General features: G+C 35.4%; 1 long non-coding RNA gene across 1 annotated transcript; it reads left to right on the top strand.

The window, feature by feature from the left end:
* Positions 1 to 421: 421 nt before the first annotated feature.
* On the top strand, positions 422 to 11,402 carry LOC117077818. Its single transcript, XR_004434841.1, has 3 exons — positions 422 to 463; positions 9,881 to 9,986; positions 11,263 to 11,402. It is a non-coding gene; the product is annotated as an uncharacterized LOC117077818 (long non-coding RNA).
* Positions 11,403 to 12,550: the final 1,148 nt, after the last annotated feature.

Below are 12,550 nucleotides of genomic sequence, written 5' to 3'. Positions count from 1 at the left end.
TTTGCCTATCTCCCACACGAATCTAAAATTTCCTGAAGGTAGGTGATAGTATATGTTATTCATCTTTGAATTTTAGGCAATTTGAGACTTCAACTGAAGTAAAAGTTTGGCTCTACCTTCTGAATGCTAAAGGACATTTCCCATATATTTTGTAAACTTTGTTCAGGACTATAAAGATATCATCACAAAAACATTAATTTGATCTCAGTTATTGAGACAAATTTTAGTTTCATAAGCAGTTAAATTTTGTGCTTCTGAAATACCTTGATGCTTGGACTCTGCTGGATTATAAGTTTTATAAGGATAGAGCAATATTTGCCTTTTCTGTTTCCTTATCTCTAGCATCTTTTTTTCCCTGGAACATACCAGATACTTAATAATTGTTCAGTGAATGACTAACATTACTATTTTTCCTCTTAAGGTGAAATCTGATTGTGCTGATGCTTTGGGGAAGAACATATCAGTAAGTACTAACAGTTAAGATTTTTTTTTTTTTTAGATGAATCTGACTGTTAACCGGCTATAGACAAATGTTGAACAAAATACATCCTGGAACTTCCCTGATGCTCAATGAATCTAGAAAGTAGAAATGAGAAGCTTACTTCTAGTTGATATTTGCTATCAGCCAATAAAGCAGATAGGCAAAACCAGATTTGGGAAGAAAATCATTATTTCTGTAATATTTGTGGTGTAGAATTTTGAAGTTTTGTTATTATACACTCATCAACTTCATATTTACCGAGGAAGTCTGGATAACAGGGACTAAGCATGAACTATATACATTGGGCCAAGGATCCTATGGTAGATGATTTTATTTCCATGATTTAATTTAACTGGCATAACATATTAGAATGTGTATTATTAGTCATTTGACTAATATCACTCTGAAAGTAAGGCTTAGAGAGGCAAGTAACTGGCCTAAGTTCAGTTCACTAAATGGTAGAATCTGCTTGGCTGTACCCTTACTGACAAAACAGCTGGGTGTAATACCAAAGGCAGACAACAGAAAGATCATGGAAAGAAACACTCAAAGAGAGTGCTGCCAAAATCAGTCATCCCAGGTTGTCTGTGCAGATACTCAAGACTACACCCTTGAGAAATTACAACAGAGGCTACATTTCAGAGGAAAGAGATCTCACTAACATAGATTAGTGAAGTCACAAAAAAACAAACAAACAAACAAAAAAGCAACCAAGCCACAACAAAAACAAGCTCTGGTGAGGACAGAAGTGAATTAGTATCCAGAGTTACTTTAACAAATTTCCAGTTTTCAACAATAATTAACAAAATCACAAGACATGCAAAGAAACAGGAAATTGTGACCCATACATAGGAAAAAAGAGGGCAACAAAAACTGGCTGTAAGAGGGCCCAAATGTCAGATTTAGCAAAGACTTTAAAAGAGCCATTTTGAATATATTCAAAGAACTACAAGAAAATATGTCTAAAGAAGTGAAAGAAGATATGACAACATCTCATTAAATAGAGAACATCAAAAAAGAGATAAGAAAATTATTAAAAAAAGAAACAAGTGCTAATTCTGGACTTGAAAGGCATAAAAACCAAATTTAAAAATTCACTAAAGGGTTTCAGCAGCAGGTTTGAACTGACAGACAAAAAGAATCTGTGAACTTGAAGATACATTGATAGAGATTATAAAATCTGAAGAGTAGAAAGAAAAAAAATGAAGAAAAATGAGTAAATCCTCACAGAAATGTGTAATACCATTAAGAGCATCAACATATGATAATAGGAGTACCAGAAGGAGAAGAGATAATTAAAAAAAAAAAAAAAGTGAAGAAATAATGACTGGAACCTTCCAAATTGGCTGAAAATATTAATCTGCACATCCAAGAAGTTCCATAAACTCCAAGTAAGACAAGTACAAATAAATTTTCATTTGTATACATCATAGAAAAATGCTGAAAGACAAAGATAAAATTATGAAAGTATCAAAGAGAAAAATGACTTAATACATACTACAGAATTCCAATAATATACACAGCTGACTTCTCATAAAAAACAATGAGAGTCAGAAGGCAGTGGGACAATATACAGTTGACCCTTGAACAACACGCAAGTTAGGGGCACCAATCTCCTGTTTAGACAAAAATCCTCATATAACTTTTGACTTTCGTAAGTAACTACTAGTAGCCTACTGTTGACCAAAAGCCATACTGATAAAATAAACAGTTGGTTAACACATATTTTGTATGTTATATGTATTTTATACTCTATTCCCACAATAAAGTAAGGTAGAGAAAGCATGTTATTAAGAAAATCATAACAAAGAGCCAGGTGTGGTGCCTCACACCTGTAATCCCAGTACTTTGGGAAGTCAAGGTGGGCAGGTCATTTGAGGTCAGGAGTTTGAGACCAGCCTGGCCAACATAGTGAAACCCTGTCTGTACTACATATATAAAAATTAGCTGTGCCTAGTGGTGCACACCTGTAATCCCAGCTACTCAGGAGGCTGGGGCAGGAGAATCACTTGAGCTCAGGAGGTGGAGGTTGCAGTGAGCCGAGAATATGCCACTGTACTCCAAACTGGGCAACAGAGCAAGACTCTGTCTTCAACAAACAAACAAAAAAAGAAAATCATAAGAAAAAGAAAATATATTTACCATTCATTAAGTGGAAATAGGTCATCATAAAGGTCTTCATTCTTATGGGGAGGAGTAGGAGGAGGTCTTGCTATCTCAGGGTTGGCAGAGGCAGAATAAAATCCATATGTAAGTGGACAAATACAGTCAAGCATGTGTTGTTCAGTGGTCAATTGTATCAAAAGTGCTGGAAGGAAAAAAAAAAATCCCAACAGTGTGTCAACCAAGAGACTTATATTCAGTAAAACTATCCTTCAAAACCAAAGGTGAAATAAAAACATTATCAGCTAGACAAAAATGATAGAATTTATTGGTAGTTGATATACTTTACAAAAAATACTGTAAGAAGTTTTCAGGCTGAAAGCATGTAATTCCAGATGGTCATTAGAATCCATTTTTTAAAAGCACCAATAAAGGCACTATTAAAAGACAGTGTAAATGTATATTTTCTTTATTTCAATGTCTTCAGTGATTTAAAAAGTAATTTAATAAAACTATATAACTACACTGTTGGGCTTAAAACATAAAGATATAATATACTTGACAATTAACATTATAAAGTAGGTGAATGATGGTAAAGGTGTATGGGAGTAAGAAAATGACACCAGATGGTAACTTGAATCCACAGGAACAAATTAAAAGAACAAGAAACATTTCAAAAGAAGGTTAGTATAACAAACTATAAACATATTTGTTCTCCTTTCCTTCCTCAGCTTCTTTAATAGACATAAAGTTATATAAAGTAATAATTACAATAATGTATTCTTGGGTTTGTAATACATATGGATATAATATATATGTAACAATAACAGCACAAAAAAGGGGAAAAGGGAATGGAACTGTATGGGAGTAACATTTCTTTATCTCTCTGGAATCAAGACAGTATATATCTTAAGTAGGTTATGGTAAGATGTATACGTTAAGCTCAAGAACAACCCCTAAGAAAATAAATTAAAAGCTGTAGTTAAAAAAAATTATAGGAATTAAAATGTTACAGTAGAAAATATGCACTCAATGCAAAACACAACAGTAAAAGAGGAACAGAGGAAAAAGCCAGAAGACATATAAAAGCCAAAAAGCAAAATGGCTGGTATAAATCTAACTATATCAACAAAAACATTAAATGTGACTAGATTAAACAACCCAATCAAAAGGCAGAAATAGACTGCATATAAAAACATGATCCAATTATAATGTCATCAATAGGAGACAAAATTTAGATAGAGACACGAATAGTTAAAAGTAAAAAGGTGGAAAAAGATTGATCATGCACACAGCAACCACATGAAAGCTCGTGTAGTTATAATGTTTTTTAAAAGAAGTTTAAAATGCTACTACAGATAAAGAACATTTGATAATAATTAAAGAGTTAATCCATCAGGAAGACATAATAATAATAATAAACATTCATAGACCTAACAGCGAAACCTCAAAATAAAGCATTCTCTGACAGAATTTAAAGTAGAAATGCACAATTCAACAATAATAGTTGAAGACTTCAATACTCCACTTTCAATAATGGATAAAACAACTTAAGCAGAAGATCAATAAAGAAATAGGAGATGTGAAAAACACTATGAATAAACTACAATCTATATCTATAGAACACTCTACTCAACAGGAGCAGAACACACATTCTTCTCAAGCACATATGGAAAATTCTCCAGGATAGACTCTATGCTAGGCCATAATAGAATTTTCAATACTTTTAAAAGGATTGGAATCATACAAAATATGTTATTCTATAACAGTGGCATTAAAGCAGATACTAATAATGGAAAGACAATAGGGAAAATCACAAATATGTGAAAATTAAACAACACTCTCCTAAATAACTAATAGGTCTAAAAAGAAATCTTAAGAAGTTAGAAAATTCTTTGAGGTGAATGAAAATAAATAAAACACACAAAACTTACGGGATGCAGCTAAAGCAATGAGAGAGAATTTTATAGCACTAAATGTTTAGGAAAGAAAAAAAGTCTCAAATCAATAACAAAGTTCCACCTCAAAAAACTGAAAAAAAGAGAACAAATTAAATCCAAATCTAGCAGAAGAAAAGCAATAATAAAAATTAGAATGAAATTAATAAAATGGGAAATAAAAAACAATAGAGAAAAATCAGCAATAGTAAAGATTAGAATAAAATTAATAAAATGAGAAATTTAAAAAAAGAAAATCCAACAAAACCAAACTTGGTTATTTGAGGAGACCAACAAAACTGACAAACTATTGGCTAGACTGACAAAAAGGAAAAAATAAGAGAGAATACCAAGTTGCTAAAATGAGGAATAAAGAAGGGAATATTGCTATTAATTTTACAGAAATAAAAAAAGTATTAAAAAGAACACTATGAGGAAATGCATACCAACAAGTTAGATAATCTAGATGAAATGAATAAGTTCCTAGAAAGACATAAACTACATAAACTTTTTCAAGAATAAACAGAATATCTCAGTATATTTATAAAAAATAGAATTATGATTAGTAATCAAAAAACTTTCTGCAAAGAAAAGCCATGGCTCAGAACACTTTACTAGTGAATTCTACCAAATGTTTACAGAACAACTAACAATAATCTTTCAATAAATAGAAAAGAGACCAGGCATGGTAGGTCATACCTGTAATCCCAGCACTTTGCAAAGCTGAGGTGAGTGAACCACTTGAGCCTAGGAGTTCAAGACCAACTTGGACAACATGGTGAAACTCCATGTCTACAAAAAATACAAAAAAATTAGGTGGGCATTGTGGCGTGTGCCTTTAGTTGCAGCTACTTGGGAGGCTGAAGTGGGATAATCACCTGAGCCCAGGAGGTTGAGACTGCAGTGAGCCATAATGGTGCTACTGCTCTCCACCCTGGGTGATAGAGTGAGACCCTGTCTCAAAAAAAAAAAAAAAAAAAAAGGAGAAGAAGAAGAAAAAAAGAAAGAAAAAGAAGTATACTTCACAATCTATTCTGTGAGGTTAATACTACTCTGATTAAAAAAAAAAAAAACAGGTTAAGAAAATGTGGCACATACACACCGTGGAATACTATGCAGCCATAAAAAAGGATGAGTTCATGTCCTTTGTAGGGACATGGATGAAGCTGGAAACCATCATTCTGAGTAAATTATCATAAGGACAGAAAACCAAATACTGCATGTTCTCACTCATAGGTGGGAATTGAACAATGAGAACACTTGGACACAGGAAGGGGAACATCACACACTGGGGCCTGTCATGGGGTGGGAGGTTGGGGGAGGGATAGCATTAGGAGAAATACCTAATGTAAATGACGAGTTAATGGGTGCAGCAAACCAACATGGCACATGTATACATATGTAACAAACCTGCACATTTGCACATGTACCCTAGAACTTAAAGTACAAAAAAAAAAAAAAAAAAACAGGTTAAGACATCACAAGAAAATAAAATTACAGATCAACAACTTTTATAAGTATACATGGCAAACATCGTCAACACAATACTAGCAAACCTAATCCTGCAACATGTAAAAACATTATATATCATGATTAAGTGAGATTCATCCCAACAATGTAGGTTTGGCTTAGCATCTGATAATCAATAATGTAATAAACATATTAATACAATAAAGTACTGAAGCCACATAATCATCAGATTACAGCAAAAGTATTAGACAAAATTTATACCACTTCATGATAAAAAGACAATAAACTAAGAGTAGAAAGAAACTTTCTGAATCTAATAATTTGGATCTACAAAATCTCACAGCTAATATCATACTTAATGGTAAGAAACTGAATGGTTTTCTGCTAAGATCAGGAGCAAGATAACAGTATGTACTGTCACCCCTTCTATTAAAATTTTACTGGAGTTTCTGAAACCACCTTTGCAAAAATTGTAATAGAAAATTATGTCATGGAAGAGATCTGATCTAACCAAGTCTCACCTGGCCTTTAACCTCCAAACTGTTCTCAGGCTTTTCTGGGCTTGGGCCAAGCTAACTTTGGGAGAAATTTAGTTTATAGTTTAAATAATAATAGCACTTCCCCAGAACTAAACCACTTTCGTAAAGCTAATAAAAGACCACCAGTTTAGGAGTAGAACAGTAGTCTGAATTCTGCTAAGGTGTAGATATAAAAAATTAGCAGCCTTTATTGCAGAGGTCACAAGCAACTTCCCCAATTATCCCTGCAGATAACATTACTATTGCAGAACCTAAGATTAGCCTTTTGAGATGTCATTTCTGGTTTTTGCATTTATGACCACCAGTAGCTCCACTTGGGCCTACCAACCAGCCCCGTGGCCCCACCCAGAAGTGAACTCAGCACATGAGAACTATTTTCCATATCCTTATGATTGCACCCCCAACCAATCAGCAGCACCTATTCCCTTGCCCACCAAACTAGCCTTGAAATACCCTAGCCTGTCAATTTTCAGAAAGGTTGATTCGAGTAATAATAAAACTCTAGTCTCCTGTTCAGCCAGCACTGTTTGAATTAAACTCTTTCTCTATTGCAATCACCCTGCCTTGATGAGTATGCTCCATCTGGGCAATGGGCAAAATGAACTCATTCTGTTATTGGAAAGGGATCCAGATCCAGACCCCAAGAAAGGGTTCTTGGATCTCACACAAGAAAGAATTCAGGGTGAGTTTGTAAAGTGACAGCAAGTTTATTAAGAAAATAAAGGAATAAAATAATAGCTACTCCATAGACAGAGCAGCCCCAAGGGTTGCTGGTTGCCCACTTTTATGGTTATTTCTTGATTATGTGCTTAAAAGGGGGTGGATTATTCATGCCTTTCCTTCTTAGACCATATAGGGTAACTTCCTGACATTGCCATGGCATTTGTAAACTGTTGTGGCACTGGTGGGAGTGTAGCAGTGAGGATGACCAGAGGTCACTCTCATCACCATCTTGGTTTTGATGGGTCTTAGCTGGCTTCTTACTGCAACCTGTTTTATCAGCAAGGTCTTTATGACCCGTATCTTGTGCCAACCTCCTGTCTTATCCTATGACTTAGAATGCCTCTCTAGGGATGCAGCCCAGTAGGTCTCAGCCTCATTTTACTCAGACCATATTCAAGATGGAGTTGCTCTGGTTCAAATGCCTCTGACCATTGAGCAGTTACATTTCTAGTCAGAGAAATTAGGAAGGAAAATGAAATAAAAGACATCTATAAAGATATTAGCGAAACTATAATTGCAGATGACATAATCTTGAATATGGAAAATCCTAAGGATTTCACTAAAACTATTGCAATGAATAAAGTTTGGCAAAATTGAAAGACACAAGATCAACATACAAAATCAATTATCTTTCTATACACATGGCATGAACAATCAGAAAATAAAATTAAGAAAACATTTTGGAAGAAACTTAAGAAGGCCTAAATAAATGGAAAGACCTCTTATGTTCAAGGATTGAAAGATTTAACATTATTACTATTGAAATACTCCCCAAACTAACCTACAGATTCAACACAATTTCTATAAAAATCCTACCTGATTTTTCCAAAATTGACAAGGTGACCCCAAAATTCACATATGAATGTAAATCATCCAGAATATTCCCCCTCCTCTCAAAAAATATTTAAAAAGGTAAAACAAAGTTTTTATCACAAATGGTGCTGGGGCAACTGTATATCCATGGGAAAAGAATGAATTGAATCTCTACCTCACACCGTATACAAAAGTTAACTCAAAGTGGATCAAAGACTTTACCTCTGTGAACTTTCTCCCCAAAATTCATATCCCAGTCTAATCATGAGAAAATACCAAATTCTAATATAGAGACATTCTTACAATATACCTGACCAGTGCTCTTCAACACTGTCAAGTCATCAAAACAAGGAAAGCCTGAGGAACTGTCATAGTTAAGAGGAGCCTAAGGTTCATGACAACTAAATGTCATCTGGTATCCTGGATGGGATCTTGGGACAGAAAAAGGATATTAGGTAAAAACTAAGAACATCTAGCAAACTATGACATTTAATTAATTGTAATTTATCAGTATTTGTGGACTGTGGATTTGTGGGTTCTCCATGTAATGTAGTTGGATTTCTCATGTGACAACTGAGAATTTCAATAGACAAAGACAGAAGATTCCAGTCCTCTTAATGGCTAGGTCTGAATTAGGTGTAGTGACACTTTGGTTATAATCCATTTGTCAAAGCAGTCAGCTATTCATGCACAGAGGAATGGACCCTCATCTCTATCTAGCTATTTTTAACCTGCTGTAGCCCTCATCTCCTGCTGGACATAATATTACAGACTCTTCAAATCACAGTCCATCAACCATCCTCCTATGAAGTTCTCTTTCTATTAAAGATAAAAATTAATCTTGATTATTTTCCTCCTACACTTAACATTATTGTCTGACTGCTGTCTGTGCAATATGCATGGGCTTTGTAATATAACTTTTCACAATCTAGCACCACTTTTTATTCCAAACATCACTTCTAGTACTCCTCTGTAAAAAACTATACCAGTCTCAGAACATACCTTATCATTTCAGGACTCCAGGCCATGCACACATTTTTTCCCCTGCTGGAAACAATACATGCTCTTTGTCCCACCCCCACCCCATCGCCCCTTTCTCTCTCTCTCTTTCTTTCTGTGCCTTCTTGACTTCCCCTGGCAGAGTTGGTCTGTCTTACTGTGGGCTACAATAATAAATTACCATAGACTGGATGGCTTAAGTGACAAAGATTTATTTCTCACGGTTTTGGAGGCGAGAAAGTCCCAAGATAAAAGTTCTGGCAGATTTGGTGTCTGATGAGGACCCACTTCCTGGTTCGCAGATGGCCACCTTCTTGTAGCCTAACATGGCACAGAGCAGAAAGAAAGAGCTCATGTCCCTTCTTTTCATAAGGGCACTAATCCCATTCATGAGGGCTCCACTCTCATGACCTAATTACTTCCCAAAGGCCCCACCTTCAAATATCATCAAATTGGCAATAAGTTTCAACATAGGAATTTTGGAGTAGACACATTCAGTCCACAGCAGAGTCTCTTTAGCTATCTGAGTGTCCAGAGAATTCTGTTCATTTATTATAGCTTTTGTCATATTGTGTGGTCTTTTATCTGTTCTCTCTCTTTCTTTCTCCTTCTCTCTCTCTGGACTATACTTCGAGGGCAGAGAAAATTTCTAATTCATTTTTCTATTCCTAGTGTTTTAGCACAGTAACTAGCATATAGATCATAATTACATCTACTAAATGAACAAATAACAGAAAAAAATCCCTGGAAGGAATATGGTAGCAAAAAAGCTGGGTACTCCCAATAACTTGACTTTTTTAATTCTTTTCCTGCAGGTATCAGTGGTGAGCAGAAGAGGAGCATGGGATGATGAAAGACCACACATTCTCCAAAAGTCACTAAGCACTGTCCACAGATCGAACATTCATATTTTCAGATAGTGTAAGTCATATGATCATTGATATTCCATGTATTACCATTTAGCCATTTACTTTAGAATGTCAGCCTTTATAACTGATATCACACACATGTTGTAAAATGTAGTGAAGATAAAGGGGTGAAATTAAACTTGCAATGCTCTTGCTATTATTTGTAAAAATGCAATAGGTATTGCATAGAATTAGTTACAAGCACAAAACTGTGCTTGTAATAATGCATTAATAATGCAAGATTGTGCTGACAAACATTGCAGTCTCTGAATAGGAGAAAGAATATATTCTTTGCACCAGTATACAATGATTTAGAACTTTAATAGTGTACTGGGGAAAAAACATGTATCTGTAACCTGAAATAGTTGTTTCACCTCACTGAGTACAAAATATGTCACAATTCTCTCCTAAATGTATTTTCTATTTTTTATCAGTCATTTTGTTGCTAAAATGTAAGATATGGGGATGAGAAGTGGGTGATTGTCTCCATCCTTTTGGACTTCTATAACCAAAATATCATAGACTGGGTAATTTATAAACAACAGAAATTTATTTCTCACAGTTCTGGAGGCTGGAAAGTCCAAGATCAAGGCGGTGGTGGGATTTGTCTGGCGAGGGCTCCATCCTTCTTGCTATGTCTTCACGTGGTGGAAGGAGCAAACAAACTCTCCCAGCCCTCTTTCACAAGGACACTAATATTATTTGTGAGGGCACCAGTCTCATGCCTTAATCACCTCCCCAAAGGCCCTACTTCTTAATACTAACATATTGGGGATTAATCTTCAACATACGAATTTTGGAGGAACACAAACATGCAGACCATAGCAATGTTTATTGGGGTGAATGCTCATTTAACTTTTCCCAGAAAAATCCCCATTATGTCTGCTAACCTCCTGTAATTAATGATAACATTTCCTTCATTTTCCAAAGTGTTCTTGTTTGGATTCTAAATTAAGTGGTTATCTTACTGACAATTAACTAGACATTTTTTTTCTTACTGCATAGCACCAGTATGGGTAATTGCAGTGGCTTTCAAACTTGACTACAATTCAGGGAGAAATACATTTTTCATCATAACATAGTACACACACCCACACGTATGCACTAAAGCAGAAGCTTCAGGAAATGGTACTTGGATATTTTCAACTATATTTTAGTCTACTTTTTAATTTAAAAAACTCTAGTCCTGATACATGAAATTGATTTATTGACCCACAGCTTTACAAAACAATATTTTGGATGTGTTTTAAGGTCATAGAACATGCCTTCTGATTCTTTTCCTTCCCTAGGTAACCCTATGCAAGTTGCCAGTCTTCTCTAAACAACACTCTTCCTCATCTCTAAAGTAAATATTAATACCTACCTGAAGGTGGCAGAGAGAGTTAACTGAGGTAATTTGGTTAATGAGCCTGGAATCTAGTCAACACTTACTAAAGGTAATTTCTTCTCCTCTCTTCTGCTTCTAAACCAACAGGACAGAGCTGAAGTTCACAGGTTTGTAAAAGTGAAAAAATATTTTTCCTAATCCCCTGACCTCTAAAGTTTGGTCAGAGTGTTTAGCCACTGATAACACATCTTTAAACACTGTTACTTCTATGTTCAACTAAAAGAGCCACTTTTCAATAATTTCCGGTCAAGCCCATCACAATAGCACTTGCAGCTTCTCGAAAGAAAAGAAAGAAAGAGAGAGAAAGAAAGGAAGAAAGAGAATGGAAGAAGGAAACAAGGGAAAAAATTGTAATGAAGGTTTTAAAACATGTCTTATTGAGGGATGGGATCGTGAGGAAGTTGATTATAGTGGTGAATGTGACAGACAGGGCCTGTACTTCTGTTTCTGTCCTCAAACAGTTTTCACACATAACCATTTTCACATATAACACATAAGCAGAATTTCGTTTGAATATTCGCCTTGGAAATAAAACAATAATAATATAGCATTTATTATATTACATATATATACACACACACACATATATATAGTGTGTGTGTTTGTGTGTGTATCCCACATGTCCACATGAGAAATAATGAAAGAAGATGGAGCCCAAGTAAGAGAGTCCGAATGCCCCATAATGCAGAGAGACAAAAGAAGTGATGAAATCAAGCACTCTACCTCTGGGCCACCAGAATTCAGGCCTGATTCCAGAGTCCTCTAGTTTTCACCATGTTGGGGTAGGACTTCCCCGGGTGCACGGCTTTTCTGCATTGGTTGGCATCTATTGAACCTAAGGTGATCACAGCAGTGGTGGAGACAAGCTAGCTTCTGTCTTTCCATAGTTTGATCCCCTGCACCTGAGGCGGGAGGGGAGCCCCTCTATGGAATGCAATGCAAAGGAGGCATCCTATCACTATGTAAGAACTCATCTTGCTCCCTCATTTCACATTACATCTTTGAATGTCTTGCTCAGTTGTTTCGCCTTGGCTAGTTTTCACTCTTTGGTGAGTACTCTCACAATTCTCTTGTAAGCAAGAGCCCATTTTCTTTTTCTAAGTAATCCAGACTCCTTGCATGGTGCTTCCTGGGCAAGGGGTGCTCAACAAATTGTGCTGATAATTAAGCCATTCACTCAAAAAGTATTT

The sequence above is a fragment of the Trachypithecus francoisi genome, unplaced genomic scaffold (assembly GCF_009764315.1).
Source record: "Trachypithecus francoisi isolate TF-2019V2 unplaced genomic scaffold, Tfra_2.0 Lachesis_group0, whole genome shotgun sequence".
Classification (NCBI taxonomy): domain Eukaryota; kingdom Metazoa; phylum Chordata; class Mammalia; order Primates; family Cercopithecidae; genus Trachypithecus; species Trachypithecus francoisi.
This window is presented reverse-complemented; position numbering and strand designations above follow the sequence as displayed.